We start from the raw sequence: 23,969 nt of genomic DNA on the forward strand, positions 1-23,969 counted from the left end.
TTATCTTTTCTTAAATACATTTGTTGAGTGGATTTAAATTTAAGACAGTGTTTCTCTATTCACACATCGAAGGTGAGAGAGATGCTGTGGGACACAGGCCAAGTCCAGTCGCTGAAAGTGATTCACAGACTGGGCTTTGTGTTTTTTTTTTATTCGTTCATGGGATGTGGGCGTCGCTGGCGAGGCCGGCATTTATTGCCCATCCCTAATTGCCCCTTGAGAAGGTGGTGGTGAGCCGCCTTCTTGAACCGCTGCAGTCCGTGTGGTGAAGGTTCTCCCACAGTGCTGTTAGGAAGGGAGTTCCAGGATTTTGACCCAGCGACGATGAAGGAACGGCCGATATATTTCCAAGTCGGGATGGTGTGTGACTTGGAGGGAAACGTGCAGGTGGTGTTGTTCCCATGTGCCTGCTGCCCTTGTCCTTCTAGGTGGTAGAGGTCGCGGGTTTGGGAGGTGCTGTCGAAGAAGCCTTGGCGAGTTGCTGCAGTGCATCCTGTGGATGGTACACACTGCAGCCACAGTGCGCCGGTGGTGAAGGGGGTGAATGTTTAGGGTGGTGGATAGGGTGCCAATCAAGCGGGCTGCTTTATCTTGGATGGTGTCGAGCCACTTGAGTGTTGTTGGAGCTGCACTCATCCAAGCAAGCGGAGAGTATTCCATCACACTCCTGTTACCGACACATCCCTGGATCCCAAGGCTGGGAGAGACACTCTGGAAGGTCTGGGGAGCTGGGACTTGGCCATGAGAGTAATTGAAGGTACGAGAACTGAAATAATCTAGAGTAAGAAAGGAGAAAATGGAACAGTCTGAAACATGACATCAATTAATCTCCTCTTATCTTGGACTCAAATCTCAACACTCTGTGTTTGAAACAAAGCTGATTTATTAAACAGATATCAAAATATTAAACTCTAGCCCAGTTATCGGGGTTATTAACATCAGCAGAATCAAAGCCCAATTGTCAGAATGAACATGGTTCAGTCCTGGATGGGATTAACAGCGGAATCCAACCCCTGCAGTCACTTGTGAACTCGCTGGTGTGTCAGCAGGTTGGACGACCGAGTGAATCCCTTCCCGCACACGGAGCAGGTGAACGGCCTCTCCCCGGTGTGAACCAGCTGGTGTGCAGTGAGGTTGGATGACAGAGTGAACCTCTTCCCACAGTGAGAGCAACTGAACGGCCTCTCGTCAGTGTGAACTCGCTGGTGTGCGGTGAGGTTATATGACACCTTGAACCTCTTCCCACAGTGAGAGCAACTGAACGGTCTCTCGTCAGTGTGAACTCGCTGGTGTTTAAGGAGTCCCTCGGAACTTTTAAAGCTGTTCCCACAGTCGGAGCATTTAAACGGCCTCTCGTCGGTGTGAACTCGCTGGTGTCTCAGCAGGTGGGACGACTGAGTGAATCCCTTCCCACACACGGGGCAGGTGTACGGCTTCTCCTCAGTGTGAACTCGCTGGTGCGTCAGCAAGTGGGATAAACAAGTGAATCCCTTCCCACACACGGAGCAGGTGAACGGCCTCTCCCCGGTGTGACTGCGTCGATGAGTTTCCAGCTGTGACGGGGAACTGAATCCCTTCCCACAGTCCCCACATTTCCACGGTTTCTCCGTGGTCCGGGTGTCCTTGTCTCTCTCCAGGTTTGACGATCAGTTGAAGCCTCGTCCACACACAGAACACGTGTACGGTTTCTCCCCGCTGTGAATGGTGTGATGTTTTTTCAGGCTGTGTAACTGGTTAAAGCTCTTTCCACAGTCAGTGCACTGGAACACTCTCACTCGGGTGTGTGTGTCTCGGTGATTTCCCACTCACACTGATGTTTGAAATCTTCTCCCACAGACAGAACAGACGAACATTTCTCCTTCCACATTCAAAGGCCGATGATATTCAAGTCCTGATGAATCAAATGACTCTGTCAGATCTTGACGTGATCTTTGGTTTGAGTTTCCCGTCTGTAAATCCTCCCCTTCTAACACCCTGGAAAAGGAGTTTACAAAAGTCATCACTGTAAATACAGGATCGAAATTCAGAACAGACAATTCTAGTGTCTATAGAACATTCTTTCCTCTCTTGTTCCCCCAAAGCTGTAAATCCCCCGAGCCACACTCTCCTCCCCCTCTCTGCTGCTCATTCTTTGAGATTCATCACCCGCTGAATATTTCCCTCATGTCAAAATACTCCCTCTTCCTTCCCTTAAAGTGCTGACTCAGACTGTGGTTCACTTCCAGTCACTAGCTGCCTCCAGTAAGCTGCCCAAGTGTGTGAGCTTTGAGCTTGAGTGTGCGGAGTTCCCTGATGGTATTCTCACCCGATTCCAGGGTCACTGGATCACCATCGACAGTAGGAGGCCCGGTGGATTTTTCCCTCTGATTTAGCCCAGTGGCACTAAGTCTAGTTGTATTGCTCCAACTGAAATCAGCTAACTCAGGACAGGCTGTGAACTAAACCTGGGACATTCCTGCTCTGTACATGAAAACTGTTAAAACCTTTAGACAAATCTTTCCTCAGTCGATGCAAAAATTCTGAAATGTTTCAAAATGAAACAAGGGAGTTTAACAGACCTTTAAGAAAAGTCAGAGGTTTGGGACGGGCTGAAATCACAAAAATCAAGCTCTCCCCCCATCGCCCTGTGTCCATCCCAGTCGCTTCCATTATCCCAAAATAAAGAGGTTTACAATCATTTCACCAAGTACAGGAGGCACCGATTGTGGTCAAGAGATCTGTCACCACAGTCCACATGCCGGTCACCCCCTGCCCAGACAGAACCCGCCCATCCCCCCACAGAGTCTGCCCCCCCCCACAGAGCCCGCCTAATCGTCCCCTACCCCCTCTCCCCACAATAGAGCCCACCTGATTCTCCCCGCCCATTACCGAGCCCACCTGATTCTCCCCGCCCATTACCGAGCCCACCTGATCCTCCCCGCCCATTACCGAGCCCACCCGATCCTCCCCGCCCATTACAGAGCCCACCCGATCCTCCCCGCCCATTACCGAGCCCACCCGATCCTCCCCGCCCATTACCGAGCCCACCCGATCCTCCCCGCCCATTACAGAGCCCACCCGATCCTCCCCGCCCATTACCGAGCCCACCCGATCCTCCCCGCCCATTACCGAGCCCACCCGATCCTCCCCGCCCATTACCGAACCCACCCGATCCACCCCGCCCATTACCGAACCCACCCGATCCTCCCCGCCCATTACCGAACCCACCCGATCCTCCCCGCCCATTACAGAGCCCACCCGATCCTCCCCGCCCATTACAGAGCCCACCCGATCCTCCCCGCCCATTACAGAGCCCACCCGATCGTCCCCGCCCATTACAGAGCCCACCCGATCCTCCCCGCCCATTACAGAGCCCACCCGATCCTCCCCGCCCATTACAGAGCCCACCCGATCCTCCCCGCCCATTACAGAGCCCACCAGATCCTCCCCGCCCATTACAGAGCCCACCCGATCCTCCCCGCCCATTACAGAGCCCACCCGATCCTCCCCGCCCATTACCGAACCCACCCGATCCTCCCCGCCCATTACCGAGCCCACCCGATCCTCCCCGCCCATTACAGAGCCCACCCGATCCTCCCCGCCCATTACAGAGCCCACCAGATCCTCCCCGCCCATTACAGAGCCCACCCGATCCTCCCCGCCCATTACAGAGCCCACCAGATCCTCCCCGCCCATTACAGAGCCCACCCGATCCTCCCCGCCCATTACAGAGCCCACCAGATCCTCCCCGCCCATTACAGAGCCCACCCGATCCTCCCCGCCCATTACAGAGCCCACCAGATCCTCCCCGCCCATTACAGAGCCCACCCGATCCTCCCCGCCCATTACAGAGCCCACCCGATCCTCCCCGCCGATTACAGAGCCCACCCGATCCTCCCCGCCCATTACAGAGCCCACCCGATCCTCCCCGCCCATTACAGAGCCCACCCGATCCTCCCCGCCCATTACAGAGCCCACCCGATCCTCCCCGCCCATTACAGAGCCCACCCGATCCTCCCCGCCCATTACAGAGCCCACCCGATCCTCCCCGCCCATTACAGAGCCCACCCGATCCTCCCCGCCCATTACAGAGCCCACCCGATCCTCCCCGCCCATTACAGAGCCCACCCGATCCTCCCCGCCCATTACAGAGCCCACCCGATCCTCCCCGCCCATTACAGAGCCCACCCGATCCTCCCCGCCCATTACAGAGCGCACCCGATCCTCCCCGCCCATTACAGAGCCCACCCGATCCTCCCCGCCCATTACCGAGCCCACCCGATCCTCCCCGCCCATTACCGAGCCCACCCGATCCTCCCCGCCCATTACCGAGCCCACCCGATCCTCCCCGCCCATTACCGAGCCCACCCGATCCTCCCCGCCCATTACAGAGCCCACCAGATCCTCCCCGCCCATTACAGAGCCCACCCGATCCTCCCCGCCCATTACAGAGCCCACCCGATCCTCCCCGCCCATTACAGAGCCCACCCGATCCTCCCCGCCCATTACAGAGCCCACCCGATCCTCCCCGCCCATTACAGAGCCCACCCGATCCTCCCCGCCCATTACAGAGCCCACCCGATCCTCCCCGCCCATTACAGAGCCCACCCGATCCTCCCCGCCCATTACAGAGCCCACCCGATCCTCCCCGCCCATTACAGAGCCCACCCGATCCTCCCCGCCCATTACAGAGCCCACCAGATCCTCCCCGCCCATTACAGAGCCCACCAGATCCTCCCCGCCCATTACAGAGCCCACCCGATCCTCCCCGCCCATTACAGAGCCCACCAGATCCTCCCCGCCCATTACAGAGCCCACCCGATCCTCCCCGCCCATTACCGAGCCCACCCGATCCTCCCCGCCCATTACAGAGCCCACCCGATCCTCCCCGCCCATTACAGAGCCCACCCGATCCTCCCCGCCCATTACAGAGCCCACCCGATCCTCCCCGCCCATTACAGAGCCCACCCGATCCTCCCCGCCCATTACAGAGCCCACCCGATCCTCCCCGCCCATTACAGAGCCCACCAGATCCTCCCCGCCCATTACAGAGCCCACCAGATCCTCCCCGCCCATTACAGAGCCCACCCGATCCTCCCCGCCCATTACCGAGCCCACCCGATCCTCCCCGCCCATTACAGAGCCCACCCGATCCTCCCCGCCCATTACAGAGCCCACCCGATCCTCCCCGCCCATTACAGAGCCCACCCGATCCTCCCCGCCCATTACAGAGCCCACCCGATCCTCCCCGCCCATTACAGAGCCCACCCGATCCTCCCCGCCCATTACCGAGCCCACCCGATCCTCCCCGCCCATTACCGAGCCCACCCGATCCTCCCCGCCCATTACCGAGCCCACCCGATCCTCCCCGCCCATTACCGAGCCCACCAGATCCTCCCCGCCCATTACAGAGCCCACCCGATCCTCCCCGCCCATTACAGAGCCCACCCGATCCTCCCCGCCCATTACAGAGCCCACCCGATCCTCCCCGCCCATTACAGAGCCCACCCGATCCTCCCCGCCCATTACAGAGCCCACCCGATCCTCCCCGCCCATTACAGAGCCCACCCGATCCTCCCCGCCCATTACAGAGCCCACCCGATCCTCCCCGCCCATTACAGAGCCCACCCGATCCTCCCCGCCCATTACAGAGCCCACCCGATCCTCCCCGCCCATTACAGAGCCCACCCGATCCTCCCCGCCCATTACAGAGCCCACCAGATCCTCCCCGCCCATTACAGAGCCCACCCGATCCTCCCCGCCCATTACAGAGCCCACCCGATCCTCCCCGCCCATTACAGAGCCCACCCGATCCTCCCCGCCCATTACCGAGCCCACCCGATCCTCCCCGCCCATTACAGAGCCCACCCGATCCTCCCCGCCCATTACAGAGCCCACCCGATCCTCCCCGCCCATTACAGAGCCCACCAGATCCTCCCCGCCCATTACAGAGCCCACCCGATCCTCCCCGCCCATTACAGAGCCCACCCGATCCTCCCCGCCCATTACAGAGCCCACCTGACTCTATCTGCACTGATGTTGATTCGGAACTCCAAAGACTAACCGAGAATCGTTCGCTAATGGCCGCCAAAATACCCACAACCCCCTGTGCTTCAGAAACCCCTCTATCTGTCGCTGCTTGGGGGACCGCGCACGCGCCGAGAAACCGGAAACCGCCGGGTAGTGAGGGGGGGATAAAATGTTGTCTGTTTTATGCTGGGGCCTGGGGCCGCACTCGGGGTTTGTTTATTAACCCGCCCCCTCTTACCTGCTGCAGCCCCGCTCCCTCCGCCCAACGACCAGCCTCTCCCGCGCCGGCGCACTGGGCTCCTCTGGTATCGATAGGGGGCTGTCCGCCGCGCGGGGCACTCTGGGAACGCACCGCCGCCATTGCAGCTCCGAGCGGAGAGGCCGGTGATGGACTGGGGTGGACAATTGTAAGGAGCCGCACAACACCAGGTTATAGTCCAACAGCTTTATTTGAAAATCACAAGCTTTGCTCCTTCGTCAGGTGAAGTGAAGAGTTACATAAAGGCACAGCGTATATTCAGCCTGGACATTCAGCCACCGATCTTTGGGTAAGCATTCTCCAAGGCGGCCTTCGAGACACACGACAACGCAAAATCGTCGAGCAGAAATTGAAAGCCAAGTTCTGCACCCATGAGGACGGCCTCAACCGGGATCTTGGGTTCATGTCACGCTACACGTAACCCCACCAGCGAAAAAAGAGTTATCTGTTTTTAATACAACTGGAAATTCTCTTTCTCTCTCTCTGCCTTTCGGGTCTCTTTCTCTCTGTCTGTGTAATTTGACACATTGTGTATTCATCATACTGGGACCTACTGTTTTCCGTGGCTAACCTGTCTGAACACCAACGACACCTTTGATTGGTGTGATGGTGTCCCAATAAGATATGCGATTTGAGAACCTCTCATTCACTCACTCACCTGACGAAGGAGATAATCTCCGAAAGCTTGTGATTTGAAAATAAAATTGTTGGACTATAACCTGGTGTTGTAAGATTCCTTACATTTGTCCATCCCAGTCCATCACCGGCATCTCCACATCACAGCATATATAGTCAGAGAACAATGCCTGGTGATTACAGATAATCTTTCTAACTGCCCTTTATCACAGACCTTTCGGGATCTTGTCTGCTTCCTTGCAGCTCTGTAGAAATTTGATGTCTGTGTCGATATGCGCGATCTGCAAGAAAGCAGACAAGATCCTGAAAGGACTGTGATAACGGGCAGTTAGAAAGATTATCTGCAATCATAGAATCATAGAAGTTTACAACATGGAAACAGGCCCTTCGGCCCAACATGTCCATGTCGCCCAGTTTATACCACTAAGCTAGTCCCAATTGCCTGCACTTGGCCCATATCCCTCGATACCCATCTTACCCATGTAACTGTCCAAATGCTTTTTAAAAGACAAAATTGTACCCGCCTCTACTACTGCCTCTGGCAGCTCGTTCCAGACACTCACCACCCTTTGAGTGAAAAAATTGCCCCTCTGGACCCTTTTGTATCTCTCCCCTCTCACCTTAAATCTATGCCCCCTCGTTATAGGATTGTAATCACCAGGCATTGTTCTCTGACTATATATACTGTGCCTTTATGTAACTCTTCACTTCACCTGACGAAGGAGCAAAGCTCCGAAAGCTTGTGATTTTCAAATAAAGCTGTTGGACTATAACCTGGTGTTGTAAGACTCCTTACATTTGTCCACCCCAGTCCATCACCGGCATCTCCACATCATGGCTACTATCGACACCACAAACTGCCGGCTCACAGTGGAGAGGATCTCCAAGAAGATCGCGCATATCGACACAGACATCAAGTTTCTACAGAGCTGCAAGAAAGCAGACAATATCCCAAAAGGACTGTGATAACGGGCAGTTAGAAAGATTATCTGTAATCACCAGGCATTGTTCTCTGACTATATATGCTGTGCCTTTATGTAACTCTTCACTTCACCTGACGAAGGAGCAAAGCTCCGAAAGCTTGTGATTTCAAATAAAGCTGTTGGACTATAACCTGGTGTTGTACGACTCCTTACAATTGCAGCTCTGTGCGGAGAGGCAGTTTCCTTGGATCAGATTGAGATTTGAGACGTGGAGATGCGCTTTTGGAGCAGCGGAGAGTATCTATAGAACATTCTTTCCTCTGTTGTTCCTCCACAGCTTCGAATATATCCTCAAGCATACAATTCCTCCTCCCTACACCCCAACTCTTATAAATTCATATTACTCTCACCATCTGCTCATTTTTTTCCTCTCCTTTCCTGATGGCGTTGCCCCCCACCCCCGGGCGGGATTAAAACCCCACCATCCCAAGTTATGCTCCAGTACTTCACCAATTGGCTTGAACAATTGAAGGTAACATCACAGCCAAGTCCTAACTCGTCCTCAGCCAACATCCTCACCGAGAGATTTTCTGCCTCTGGCCCTTAGCTGCTTTGTCCCACCGCACCATTAATTAATGGACAAGGAAGTGGAGACATGCGACAAAATTGAACTGACGCTTAAGAGCGTCTCCAACTGCGATCTCCTCTTCATATCGTTGAAATGCTTGCGTCAATCGCACAGCGCAAAGGACGCCATCGAGTGCAGCTAGGGATGGGCAATAAATGATGGCCATGCCAACGACGTCCATATCCCGAAAATGAATGACCAAAAAAAGTTTGCGTGTTCAAAGAGTGCGGCCTGGAATTCACTGCAGATTCAGGCTGAATTCTGGCTGCGAAACTTAATCAGAAAATATAATTGTCCTGCTAGAATTCTCTACCCCAGAGGGCTGTGGATGCTCAGTCGTTGAGTATATTCAAATGTAAGGAATCTTACAACACCAGGTTATAGTCCAACAGTTTTATTTGAAAATCACAAGCTTTCGGAGGCTTTCTCCTTCCTCACCTGACGAAGGAGAAAGCCTCCGAAAGCTTGTGATTTTCAAATAAAACTGTTGGACTATAACCTGGTGTTGTAAGATTCCTTACATTTGTCCACCCCAGTCCATCACCGGCATCTCCACATCAGGAGTATATTCAAGACTGAGATCGATAGACTTTTGGACACTAAGGGAATCAAGGGATATGGGGATCGGACGAGAAAGTGGAGTTGAGGTAGAAGATCAGCCATGATCTTATTGAATGGCGGAGCAGGCTCGAAGGGGCCGAATGGCCTACTCCTGCTCCTATTTCTTAAGTTCTTAGAATCTTACAGCACAGAGAAGGCCATTTGGCCCATCGTGCCTGTGCCGGCTCTTTGTAAGAGCTATCCTATTAGTCCCACTCCCCTTCTCTTTCCCATAGCCTTGCAAATTTTGCTCCTTCAAGTATTTATCCAATTCCTTTTTGAAAGTTACAATTGAATCTGCCTCCACCGCCCTTTCAGGCAGTGCATTCTAAATCATAACAGCTCTGTGCATTAAAAAAATTCTCCTCATCTCCCATCTGGTTTTTTTGCCAATTATCTTAAATCTGAGTCCTCTGGTTACCGACCCTCCTGACACTGGGTACAGTTTCTCCTTATTTACTCTATCAAAAGCAATCAAAATTTTGAATGCCTCTATTAAATCTCCCCTGAATCTTCTGTATTCTAAAGAAGAACATCTCCAGTTTCTCCATTTTCGCTACATAACTGAAGTCCCTCATCCATGGTACCATTCTAGTAAATAAGAACATAAGAAATAGGAGCAGGAGTAGGCCAATCGGCCCCTCGAGCCTGCTCCGCCATTCAATAAGATCATGGCTGATCTGATCCTAACCTCAAATCTAAATTCACGTCCAATTTCCTGCCCGCTCCCCGTAACCCCTAATTCCCTTTACTTCTAGGAAACTGTCTATTTCTGTTTTAAATTTATTTAATGATGTTGCTTCCACAGCTTCCTGGGGCAGCAAATTCCACAGACCTACTACCCTCTGAGTGAAGAAGTTTCTCCTCATCTCAGTTTTCAAAGAGCAGCCCCTTATTCTAAGATTATGCCCCCTAGTTCTAGTTTCACACATCCTTGTGAACATCCTTACCGCATCCACCCGATCAAGCCCCTTCACAATCTTATATGTTTCAATAAGATCGCCTCTCATTCTTCTGAACTCCAATGAGTAGAGTCCCAATCTACTCAACCTCTCCTCATACGTCTGCCCCCTCATCCCCGGGATTAACCGAGTGAACCTTCTTTGTACTGCCTCGAGAGCAAGTATGTCTTTTCTTAAGTATGGAGACCAAAACTTTATGCAGTATTCCAGGTGCGGTCTCACCAATACCTTATATAACTGCAGCAATACCTCCCTGTTTTTATATTCTATCCCCCGAGCAATAAAAGCCAACATTCCGTTGGCCTTCTTGATCACCTGCTGCACCTGCAGACTAACTTTTTGATTTTCTTGCACTAGGACCCCCGGATCCCTTTGTACTGCAGTACTTTCCAGTTTCTCGCCATTAAGATAATAACTTGCTCTCTGATTTTTCCTGCCAAAGTGCATAATCTCACATTTTCCAATATTGTATTGCATCTGCCAAATCTCCGCCCACTCACCCAGCCTGTCTATATCCCCTTGTAGGTTTTTAATGTCCTCCTCACTCTCTACTTTCCCTCCCATCTTTGTATCATCTGCAAACTTTGATATGTAATCTCCTCTGCACCCTCTCTAAGGCTTTGACATCCTTCCTAAAACTTATCGCCCAGGATTGGACACAATACTCCAGCTGAGGCCTAACCAGTGATTTATAAATGTTCAGCATAACTTCCTTGCTTTTGCACTCTATGCCACTATTTATAAAGCCCAGAATCCCTTTTCATTACAGCCTTATCAACTTGTCCTGTCACATTCAATGGCAAAGTGGAGGATCCAGCAGTGAAATTGAGACCAGACCAAAGGGAACAAATAAAGATCCAATCTGTTAGCGGATTTTCCTGTTACTGTCGCAATTATGGGTTGTTAATCCTTCAACAATAACTTCCGTTTTATTCTAGCTCGAGTGGTTATAAAATAGCAAGATTTAATAGATTGACTTACAACAGCATTGCACTATAGTTGTCTGCAACATTACATTCAATGGTATTCTAGTCGTAATACAACTGTCTACAGATCAACCACAATGTACCCACAAAGATAAAGGGTGGGGCTGCCAAATCTACAGCCCCCTGGATGACAAGGAGCATTCAGGGTAAGATAAGGCAAAAAAGGGAAGCTTATGTCAGACACCGAGAGCTAAATACTGCAGAAAGCCGAGAGGAGTATAGAAAATGCAGGGTGAAATTAAAAAGAAGATTAGGAAAGCAAAGAGAGGGCAAGAAAAAGTACTGGCAAGTAAAATCAAGGAAAACCCCAAAATAGGATAACTAAGGAAAGAGTAGGGCCTATTAGAGACCAAAAAGGTAACCTGTGTGTGCAGGCGGAAGATGTGGGGATGGTTCTTAATGAGTACTTTGCGTCTGTCTTCACAAAAGAGGAGGACAATGCAGAGATTGTAGTTAAGGAGGAGGAGTGTGAAATATTGGATGTGATAAACATGGTGAGAGAGGAAGTATTAAGGGGTTTAGCATCTTTGAAAGTAGATAAATCGCCAGGCCCGGATGAAATGTATCCCAGGCTGTTAAAAGAAGCAAGGGAGGAAATAGCGGAGGCTCTGACCATCATTTTCCAATCCTCCCTGGCTACAGGCATGGTGCCGGAGGATTGGAGGACTGCTAACGTTGTACCGTTGTTTAAAAAGGGAGAAAGAGATAGACCGAGTAATTATAGGCCAGTCAGTCTAACCTCGGTGGTGAGCAAATTATTGGAATCGATTCTGAGGGACAGCATAAATCGTCATTTAGACAGGCACGGGTTAATCAAGGACAGTCAGCATGGATTTGTTAAGGGAAGGTCGTGTCTGACTAACTTGATTGAATTTTTTGTGGCGGTAACAAGGAGGGTCGATGAGGGTAACACGTTTGATGTAGTCTACATGGATTTTACCAAGGCTTTTGACAAGGTCTCACATGGCAGATTGGTCAGAAAAGTAAAAGCCCATGAGATCCAAGAGAAAGTGGCTAGTTGGATCCAAAATTGGCTCAGTGGCAGGAAGCAAAGGGTAATGGTCGAGGGGTGTTTATGTGACTGGAAGGCTGTTTCCAGTGGGGTTCCACAGGGCTCAGTACTGGGTCCCTTGCTTTTTGTGGTATATATCAATTATTTAGACTTAAATGTAAGGGGTATGATCGAGAAGTTTGCAGATGATACAAAAATTGGCCGTGTGGTTGATAGTGAGGAGGAAAGCTGTAGACTGCGGGAAGATATCAATGGACTGGTCAGGTGGGCAGAAAAGTGGCAAATGGAATTCAATCGGGAGAAGTGTGAGGTAATGCATTCGGGGAGGGCAAACAAGGCAAGGGAATACACAATAAATGGGAGGATACTGAGAGGTGTAGAGGAACAGAGGGACCTTGGAGAGCATGTCTACAGATCCCTGAAGGTAGCAGGACAGGGAGATAAGGTGGTTAAAAAGGCATATGGGATACTTTCCTTTATTAGCCGAGGCATAGAATATAAGAGCAGGGAGGTTATGCTGGAACTGGATAAAACACTGGTTAGGCCACAGCTTGAGTCCTGTGTACAGTTCTGGTCACCACATTACAGGAAAGATGTGATTGCACTAGAGAGGGTGCAGAGGAGATTTACAAGGATGTTGCCAGGGCTGGAGAATTTTAGCTATGAGGAAAGATTGGATAGGCTGGGGTTGTTTTCATTGGAACAGAGGAGGCTGAGGGGAGATTTAATTGAGGTGTATAAAATTATGATGGGACTAGATAGAGTGGATAGGGAGGACCTATTTCCCTTAGCAGAGAGGTCAGTGACCAGGGGACATAGATTTAAAGTAATTGGTAGAAGGATTTGAGGGGAGCTGAGGAGAAATGTTTTCACCCAGAGGGTGGTGGGGTCTGGAACTCACTGCCTGAAAGGGCGGGAGAGGCAGAGACCCTCAACTCATTTAAAAAGTACTCGGATGTGCAACTGAAGTGCCGAAACCCACAGGGCTATGGACCAAGTGCTGGAAAGAGGGATTAAGATGGATAGCTCCTTTTCGGCCAGCATGGACACGATGGGCCGAACGGCCTCCTTCTGTGCCGTAACTGCCTGCGAGTCTAAGATTACATTAACGACAAGCAATCAATACAGCCCGATCTGTCCGCGTGAAACCCGGTAAATCAGACCTGACCTTTGCAGAGTGCCTGCGGCAATGGACTTCTGACCGACCGTTCCCTCTTGAGAGCTCTAACTTTTGGGAGGGAGTATGCCCTATCTTTATATTATATGGCTGTGTAGTTCTGTACATAAGTATTCCTGCCCCTATCTCACGGCCGTAACTTCTCCCAATCCCACTTCAACAACTCAAGATAAGCTCTTTTATGTAACGTCGCTAATGGCCTCGACCTCTATCTCTGTTTGCAAGCTGTTATGTTCCTCTGAGGAATGCTTCGGTCCTTCTTATCTGGGTACAGTCCCGCTCATGGCCCTCGCACGGCCCTACCAATCTCCATTCCTGAGCAACCACATCTCTTGTTTCGGTATAAACCACCTTCTGACATTATAGCATCTAGAAACAGGCCATCTCTTGACATTTGGGGGATTATAGTTCTGTTTTTTTCAAACTGTCTTTATTCACACACACACACACACACAAAGAGACACAACTGTGTCCCTCACCTCTCACCAACACACCTCCCCCACCTCCAAGTAAAATCAGCCCTCCTGCTGAGATGCTTGGGAGCTTTATGCGAGATGGGATATTGTCAATACTTGGCTTAAAACCATATTCTCGCACGATTCAAGGGACCAAGCAATGGGACAATGGGAACACAGAATGGAAACACACAAGAAGCTGACACACCAGGGGGGACCTCACATTGCTGGACACGGAGTGAGATGCACTGAAGTGTTTATAAACACACAAAGCTGATGCACCGGGGGTGACATCACATTGCTGGACACGGAGTGAAATACACTGAATTATTTATAACCACAGTAAGCTAACACACCAGGGGAGACCTCACAACCCCATTCCAGGGGAAACCTCACAGATTTGGACATGGTGTTAAACACACTGAATTATTTATAAACACAGGAAGCTAACATACAGTGAGGATGTTCCCAAGGATGGGTGAAACCAGAACGAGGGGGCATAATCTTAGAATAAGGGGCTGCTCTTTCAAAACTGAGATGAGGAGAAACTTCTTCACTCAGAGGGTGGTAGGTCTGTGGAATTTGCTGCCCCAGGAAGCTGTGGAAGCTACATCATTAAATAAATTTAAAACAGAAATAGACAGTTTCCTAGAAGTAAAGGGAATTAGGGGTTACGGGGAGCGGGCAGGAAATTGGACATGAATTTAAATTTGAGGTTAGGATCAGATCAGCCATGATCTTATTGAATGGCGGAGCAGGCTCGAGGGGCCGATTGGCCTACTCCTGCTCCTATTTCTTATGTTCTTATGAAATACACTGAAGTGTTTATAAACACAGGAAGCTGACAGACCAGGGGAGGCCTCACAGTGTTGGACACGGGGTGAAATACACTGAAGAGTTCATAAACTCAGGAAGCTGATAGACCAGGGGAGGCCTCACAGTGATGGAAATGGAGTGAAATACACTGAAGTGTTTATAAACACAGGAAGCTGATACACCAGGGGAGGCCTCACAGTGTTGGACATGGAGTGAAATACACTGAAGTGTTTATAAACACAGAAAGCTGATACACCAGGGGAGGCCTCACAGTGTTGGACATGGAGTGAAATACACTGAAGTGTTTATAAACACAGGAAGCTGATACACCAGGGGAGGCCTCACAGTGATGGACACAGAGTGAAATCCACTGAAGTGTTTATAAACACAGAAAGCTGATACACCATGGGAGGCCTCACAGTGATGGACACAGAGTGAAATACACTGAAGTGTTTATAAACACAGAAAGCTGATACACCAGGGGAGGCCTCACAGTGATGGACACAGAGTGAAATACACTGAAGTGTTTATAAACACAGAAAGCTGATACACCATGGGAGGCCTCACAGTGATGGACACAGAGTGAAATACACTGAAGTGTTTATAAACACAGGAAGCTGATACACCAGGGGAGGCCTCACAGTGATGGACACAGAGTGAAATACACTGAAGTGTTTATAAACACAGAAAGCTGATACACCATGGGAGGCCTCACAGTGATGGACACAGAGTGAAATACACTGAAGCGTTTATGAACACAGGAGCTGATACACCATGGGAGGCCTCACAGAGTTGGACATGGAGTGAAATACACTGAAGAGTTTATGAACATAGGAAGCTGATACACCATGGGAGGCCTCACAGTGTTGGACACAGAGTGAAATGCACTGAAGTGTTTATAAACACAGAAAGCTAGTTGACCAGGGGTGGCCTCACAGTATTGGAGACGGAGTGAAATACACTGAAGTGTTTATAAACTGAGAAAGCTGATACACCAGGGGAGACCTCACAGTGTTGGAGACGGAGTGAAATACACTGAAGTGTTTATAAACACAGCAGCTGATAGACCATGAGAGGCCTCACAGTGTTCGAGAAAGAGTGAAATACACTGAAGAGTCTATAAACACAGAAAGCTGATAGACCAGGGGAGGCCTCACAGTGTTCGAGAAAGAGTGAAATGCACTGAAGAGGTTATAAACACAGAAAGCTAGTTGACCAGGGGTGGCCTCACAGTATTGGAGACGGAGTGAAATACACTGAAGTGTTTATAAACTGAGAAAGCTGATACACCAGGGGAGACCTCACAGTGCTGGACAAAGAGTGAAATACACTGAAGTGTCGATAAACACAGGAGCTGATACACCATGAGAGGCGTCACAGTGTTGGTCACAGGGTGAAATACTCTGAAGTGTTTATAAACACAGGAAGCTGATAGACCAGGGGAGGCCTCACAGTGTTGGAGAAAGAGTGAAATACACTGAAGAGTTTATAAACACAGAAAGCTGATAGACCAGGGGAGGCCTCACAGTGCTGGAGATGGAGTGAAATACACTGAAGAGTTTATAAACACAGCAGCTGATAGACCATGGGAGGCCTCACAGTGTTGGAGAAAGAGTGAAATGCACTGAAGAGGTTATAAACACAGAAAGCTGATACACAAGGTGAGGCCTGACAGTGTTGGACACAGGGTGAAATACACTGAAGTGTTTATAAACACAGGAAGCTGATGGACCATGGGAGGCCTCACAGTGTTGGACACAGAGTGAAATACACTGAAGTGTTTATAAACACAGGAAGCTGATACACCTTGTGAGGCCTCACAGTGTTGGACACAGAGTGAAATACACTGAAGTGTTTATAAACACAGAAAGCTGATACACCAAGGGAGGCCTCACAGTGTTGGACACAGAGTGAAATACACTGAAGTGTTTATAAACACAGAAAGCTGATACACCAAGTGAGGCCTCACAGTGTTGGACACAGAGTGAAATACACTGACGAGTTTATAAACACAGGAGCTGATACACCATGGGAGACCTCACAGTGTTGGAGACAGAGTGAAATGCACTGAAGTGTCTATAAACACAGGAACTGATAGACCAGGGGAGGCCTCACAGTGTTGGAGACAGAGTGAAATGCACTGAAGTGTTTCTAAACACAGGAAGCTGATAGACCAGGGGAGACCTCACAGTGTTGGAGACAGAGTGAAATGCACTGAAGTGTTTATAAACACAGAAAGCTGATACACCAGGGGAGACCTCACAGTGTTGGAGACAGAGTGAAATGCACTGAAGTGTCTATAAACACAGGAACTGATAGACCAGGGGAGGCCTCACAGTGTTGGACACAGAGTGAAATGCACTGAAGTGTTGAAAAACACAGGAAGCTGATGCACCAGGGGAGACCTCACAACCCCATTCCAGGGGAAACCTCACAGATTTGGACATGGTGTTAAACACACTGAATTATTTATAAACACAGGAAGCTAACATACAGTAAGGATGTTCCCAAGGATGGGTGAAACCAGAACGAGGGGGCATAATCTTAGAATAAGGGGCTGCTCTTTCAAAACTGAGATGAGGAGAAACTTCTTCACTCAGAGGGTAGGAGGTCTGTGGAATTTTCTGCCCCAGGAAGCTGTGGAAGCTACATCATTAAATAAATTTAAAACAGAGAGACTTTCCCAGAAGCAAAGGGAATTAGGGGTTACGGGGAGCGGGCAGGAAATTGGACATGAATTTAGATTTGTGGTTAGGATCAGATCAGCCATGATCTTATTGAATGGCAGAGCAGGCTCGAGGGGCCGATTGGCCTACTCCTGCTCCTATTACTTATGTTCTTATGAAATACACTGAAGTGTTTATAAACACAGGAAGCTGACAGACCAGGGGAGGCCTCACAGTGTTGGACACGGGGTGAAATACACTGAAGAGTTCATCAACACAGGAAGCTGATAGACCAGGGGAGGCCTCACAGTGTTGAACACAGAGTGAAATACACTGAAGAGTTTATAAACACAGGAAGCTGATACACCATGGGAAGCGTCACAGTGTTGGACATGGAGTGAAATACACTGAAGAGTTCATAAACACAGGAAGCTGATAAACCAGGGGAGGCCTCACAGTGTTGGAGACGGAGTGAAATACACTGAAGAGTTTATAAACACAGAAAGCTGATAGACCAGGGGAGGCCTCACAGTGATGGAAATGGAGTGAAATACACTGAAGAGTTTATAAACACAGGAAGCTGATACACCAGGGGAGGTCTCACAGTGTTGGACAGAGTGAAATACTCTGAAGTGTTTATAAACACAGGAAGCAGATACACCATGGGAGGCCTCACAGTGTTGGAGACGGAGTGAAATACACTGAAGTGTTTATAAACACAGATAGCTGATCGACCTGGGAGGCCTCACAGTGTTCAACATGGAGTGAAATACATTGAAGAGTTCATAAACGCAGGAGCTGATACACCAGGGGTGGCCTCAGAGTGTTGGAGACGGAGTGAAATACACTGAAGTGTTTATAAACACATAAAGCTTGTACACCAGGGGAGACCTCACAGTGTTGGACACAGAGTGAAATACACTGAAGTGTTTATAAACACATAAAGCTTGTACACCAGGGGAGGCCTCACAGTGTTGGACACAGAATGAAATACAGTGAAGTGTTTATAAACACAGGAGCTGATACACCATGGGAGGCCTCACAGTGTTGGACAAAGAGTGAAATACTCTGAAGTGCTTGTCAACACAGGAAGCTGATAGACTTGGGGAGGCCTCACAGTGTTGGAGACAGAGTGAAATACACTGAAGTGTTTATAAACACAGAAAGCTGATAGGCCAGGGGAGGCCTCACAGTGATGGAAATGGAGTGAAATACACTGAAGAGTTTATAAACACAGGAAGATGATACACCAGGGGAGGCCTCACAGTGTTGGACATGGAGTGAAATACACTGAAGTGTTTATAAACACAGGAAGCTGATACACCATGGGAGGCCTCACAGTGTTGGAGACGGAGTGAAACACACTGAAGTGTTGAAAGACACAGGAAGCAGATACATCAGCGGAGGCCTCACATTGTTGCAAACAGAGTGAAATACACTGAAGTGTTTATAAACACAGCAGCTGATATACCATGGGAGGCCTCACAGTTTTGGACACAAAGTGAAATACACTGAAGTGTTTGTAAACACAGGAGCTGATACACCATGGGAGGCCTCACAGTGTTTCACACAGAGTGAAATGCACTGAAGTGTTTATAAACACAGGAAGCAGATCCACCAGGTGAGACCTCACAGTGTTGGAGACGGAGTGAAATACACTGAAGTGTTTAAAAACACAGGAGCTGATAGACCATGGGAGTCCTCACAGTGTTGGAGACAGAGTGAAATACACTGAAGTGTTTATAAACACAGGAAGCTTGCACACCAGGGTAGGCCTCACAGTGTTGGAGACAGAGTGAAATACACTGAAGAGTTTAGAAGCACAGGAAGCTGATACACCAGGGGAGGCCTCACAGTGTTGCACACAGAGTGAAATACACTGAAGTGTTTATAAACACAGGAGCTGGTCAACCAGGGGAGGCCTCATAGTGTTGGACATGGAGTGAAATACACTGAAGTGTTTATAAACACAGGAGCTGGTCAACCATGGGAGGCCTCACAGTGTTGGACACAGAGTGAAATACACTGAAGAGTTTATAAACACAGCAAGCTGATCCACCATGGGAGGCCTCACCGTGTTGGAGACAGAGTGAAATACACTGAAGTGTTTATAAACACAGGAAGCTGATACACCAGGGGAGGCCTCACAGTGTTGGACATGGAGTGAAATACACTGAAGTGTTTATAAACTCCGGAAGCTGATCGACCATGGGAGGCCTCACAGTGTTGGACACAGGGTGAAATGCACTGAAGTGTTTTTAACACAGGAAGCTGGCCCACCATGGGAGGCCTCACAGTGTTGGACACAGGGTGAAATGCACTGAAGTGTTTTTAAACACAGGAAGCTGATAGACCAGGGGATGCCTCACAGTGTTGGACATGGAGTGAAATACACTGAAGTGTTTGCAAACACAGGAAGCTGATACACCAGGGGAGGCCTCACAGTGTTGGACACAGGGTGAAATACACTGAAGTGTTTTTAAACACAGGAAGCTGATACACCAGGGGAGGCCTCACAGTGTTGGACACAGGGTGAAATACACTGAAGTGTTTATAAACACAGGAAGCTGATCGACCATGGGAGGCCTCACAGTGTTGGACACCAGGTGAAATACACTGAAGTTTTTATAAACACAGGAAGCTGATAGACCAGGGGAGGCCTCACAGTGTTGGACACAGAGTGAAACACACTGAAGTGCTTTTTAACACAGGAAGCTGATACACCAGGGGAGGCCTCACAGTGTTGGACACAGAGTGAAATACACTGAAGTGTTTATAAACACAGGAAGCAGATACACCAGGTGAGACCTCACAGTGTTGGAGACGGAGTGAAATGCACTGAAGTGTTTAAAAACACAGGAGCTGATACACCAGGGGAGGCCTCACAGTGTTGGACATAAAGTAAAATACACTGAAGTGTTTATAAACACAGGAGCTGATACACCAGGGGAGGCCTCACAGTGTTGGACACAGGGTGAAATAAACTGAAGTGTTTATAAACACAGGAAGCTGATACACCAGGGGAGGCCTCACAGCGTTGGACACAGGGTGAAATACACTGAAGTGTTTATAAACTCAGGAAGCTGATACACCAGGGGAGGCCTCACAGTGTTGGAGATGGAGTGAAATGCACTGAAGTGTTTATAAACACAGAAAGCTGATCGACCATGCCAGGCCTCACAGTGTTGGACACAGGGTGAAATACACTGAAGTGTTTATAAACACAGGAAGCTGATAGACCATGGGAGGCCTCACATTGATGGACACAGAGTGAAATACACTGAAGTGTTTATGAACACAGAAAGCTGATAGACCATGGGAGGCCTCACAGTATTGGACACTGAGTGAAACATGCTGAAGTGTTTATAAACACAGGAAGCTGATACACCAGGGGAGGCCTCACAGTGTTGGACACAGAGTGAAATACACTGAAGTGTTTATAAACACAGGAAGCTGATAGACCATGGGAGGCCTCACATTGATGGACACAGAGTGAAATACACTGAAGTGTTTATGAACACAGAAAGCTGATAGACCATGGGAGGCCTCACAGTATTGGACACTGAGTGAAACATGCTGAAGTGTTTATAAACACAGGAAGCTGATACACCAGGGGAGGCCTCACAGTGTTGGAGATGGAGTGAAATGCACTGAAGTGTTTATAAACACAGAAAGCTGATCGACCATGTGAGGCCTCACAGTGTTGGACACAGGGTGAAATACACTGAAGTGTTTATAAACACAGGAAGCTGATAGACCAGGGGAGGCCTCACAGTGTTGGACATGGAGTGAAATACATTGAAGAGTTTATAAACACAGGAAGCTGATACACCAGGGGAGGCCTCACAGTATTGGACACAGAGTGAAACATACTGAAGTGTTTATAAACACAGGAAGCTGATACACCAGGGGAGGCCTCACAGTGTTGGACACAGGGTGAAATACACTGAAGTGTTTTTAACACAGGAAGCTGGTCCACCATGGGAGGCCTCACAGTGTTGGACACAGGGTGAAATACACTGAAGTGTTTTTAAACACAGAAAGCTGATAGCCCATGGGAGGCCTCACATTGTTGGACACAGTCTGAAATACACTGAAGTGTTTATAAACACAGGAAGCTGATACACCAGGGGAGGCCTCAGAGTGTTGGAGACGGAGTGAAATACACTGAAGTGTTTATAAACACAGAAAGCTGAAACACCAGGGGAGGCCTCACAGTGTTGGATACGGGGTGAAATACACTGAAGTGTTTCTAAAGACAGGAAGCTGATACACCATGGGAGACCTCACAGTGTTGGACACAGAGTGCAATACACTGAATTGTGTATAAACACAGGAGCTGATACACCAGGGGAGGCCTCACAGTGTTGGACATAAAGTAAAATACACTGAAGTGTTTATAAACACTGAAAGCTGATACACCAGGGGAGGCCTCACAGTGTTCGACACGGTGTGAAATACACTGAAGTGTTTCTAAACACAGGAAGCTGATACACCAGGGGAGGCCTCACAGTGTTGGACATGGAGTGAAATACATTGAAGTGTTTATAAACACAGGAAGCTGATACACCAGGGGAGGCCTCACAGTGTTGGACACAGAGTGAAATACACTGAAGTGTTTATAAACACAGGAAGCTGATAGACCATGGGAGGCCTCACATTGATGGACACAGAGTGAAATACACTGAAGTGTTTATGAACACAGAAAGCTGATCGACCATGGGAGGCCTCACAGTTTTGGACACAGGGTGAAATACACTGAAGTGTTTATAAACACAGGAAGCTGATACACCAGGGGAGGCCTCACATTGTTGGACACAGGGTGAAATATACTGAAGTGTTTTTAACACAGGAAGCTGGTCCACCATGGGAGGCCTCACAGTGTTGGACACGGTGTGAAATACACTGAAGTGTTTATAAACACAGGAAGCTGATACACCAGGGGAGGCCTCACAGTGTTGGAGACAGAGTGAAATACACTGAAGAGTTTAGAAGCACAGGAGCTGGTCAACCAGGGGAGGCCTCATCGTGTTGGACATGGAGTGAAATGCACTGAAGTGTTTATAAACACAGAAAGCTGATCGACCATGTGAGGCCTCACAGTGTTGGACACAGAGTGAAATACACTGAAGTGTTTATAAACACAGGAAGCTGATAGACCAGGGGAGGCCTCACAGTGTTGGACATGGAGTGAAATACACTGAAGAGTTTATAAACACAGGAAGCTGATACACCAGGGGAGGCCTCACAGTGTTGGAGACGGAGTGAAATACACTGAAGTGTTTATAAACACTGGAAGCTGATGCACCATGTGAGGCCTCACAGTGTCGGAGACATAGTGAAATACACTGAAGTGTTTATAAACATAGAAAGGTGATCGACCATGGGAGGCCTCACTGGGTTCGACACAGGGTGAAATACACTGAAGTGTTTATAAACACAGAAAGGTGATCGACCATGGGAGGCCTCACAGTGTTGGACACAGGGTGAAATACACTGAAGTGTTTATAAACACAGAAAGGTCATCGACCATGGGAGGCCTCACAGTGTTGGACACAGGGTGAAATACACTGAAGTGTTTATAAACACAGAAAGGTGATACACCAGGGGAGGCCTCACAGTGTTGGACACAGAGTGAAATACACTGAAGTGTTTATAAACACAGGAAGCTGATACACCAGGGGAGGCCTCACAGTTTTGGACACAGAGTGAAATACACTGAAGCGTTTATAAGCACAGGAAGCTGATACACTGGGGGAGGCCTCACAGTGTTGGACACAGAGTGAAATACACTGAACTGTTTATAAACACAGGAGCTGATACACCATGGGAGGCCTCACAGTGTTGGAGACGGAGCGAAATACACTGAAGTGTTTATAAACACAGGAGCTGATACACCATGGGAGGCCTCACAGTGTTGGAGACGGAGCGAAATACACTGAAGAGTTTATAAACACAGGATGCTGATACACCAGGGGAGGCCTCACAGTGTTGCACACAGAGTGAAATACACTGAAGTGTTTATAAACACAGGAGCTGATACACCAATGGAGGCCTCACAGTATTGGACACATGGGGAAATACACTGAAGTGTTTATAAACACAGGAAGCTGGTCCACCATGGGAGGCCTCACAGTGCTGGACACAGGGTGAAATACACTGAAGTGTTTATAAACACAGGAAGCTGATCGACCATGGGAGGCCTCACAGTGTTGGACACCGGGTGAAATACACTGAAGTGTTTACAAACACAAGAAGCTGATCGACCATGGGAGGCCTCACAGTGTTGGACACAGGGTGAAATACACTGAAGTGTTTATAAACACAGGAAGCTGATACACCTTGTGAGGCCTCACAGTGTTGGACACAGAGTGAAATACACTGAAGTGTTTATAAACACAGAAAGCTGATACACCAGGGGAGGCCTCACAGTGTTGGACATTGTGTGAAATACAGTGAAGTGTTTATTAACACAGGAAGCTGATAGACTAGGGGAGGCCTCACAGTGCTGGAGACGGAGTGAAATACAATGAAGTGTTTATAAACACAGGAAGCTGATACACCTTGTGAGGCCTCACAGTGTTGGACACAGAGTGAAATACACTGAAGTGTTTATAAACACAGGAAGCTGATACACCAGGGGAGGCCTCACAGTGCTGGAGACGGAGTGAAATACACTGAAGTGTTTATAAACACAGGAAGCTGATACACCAGGGGAGGCCTCACAGTGTTGGAGACAGAGTGAAATACACTGAAGTGTTTCGAAACTTGTAAGAACTGGATTGGTGTATTATACTCAGAAGCTTTGCAAACAGAGTGACATTGATTCCCGACTGATGT

The 23,969-nt window shown here is 48.9% G+C and overlaps 1 long non-coding RNA gene across 1 annotated transcript; it reads right to left on the bottom strand.

Annotated features, from left to right (window-relative positions):
• Positions 1-1,709: 1,709 nt before the first annotated feature.
• Positions 1,710-13,326, bottom strand: LOC137335680 (uncharacterized). Its single transcript, XR_010966476.1, has 3 exons — positions 13,184-13,326; positions 7,701-7,833; positions 1,710-1,974 (listed from the first exon to the last, which is right to left on the bottom strand). It is a non-coding gene; the product is annotated as an uncharacterized lncRNA (long non-coding RNA).
• Between the last annotated feature and the right edge of the window lie 10,643 nt (positions 13,327-23,969).

This window comes from Heptranchias perlo, chromosome 20 (genome assembly GCF_035084215.1).
Source record: "Heptranchias perlo isolate sHepPer1 chromosome 20, sHepPer1.hap1, whole genome shotgun sequence".
NCBI lineage: Eukaryota > Metazoa > Chordata > Chondrichthyes > Hexanchiformes > Hexanchidae > Heptranchias > Heptranchias perlo.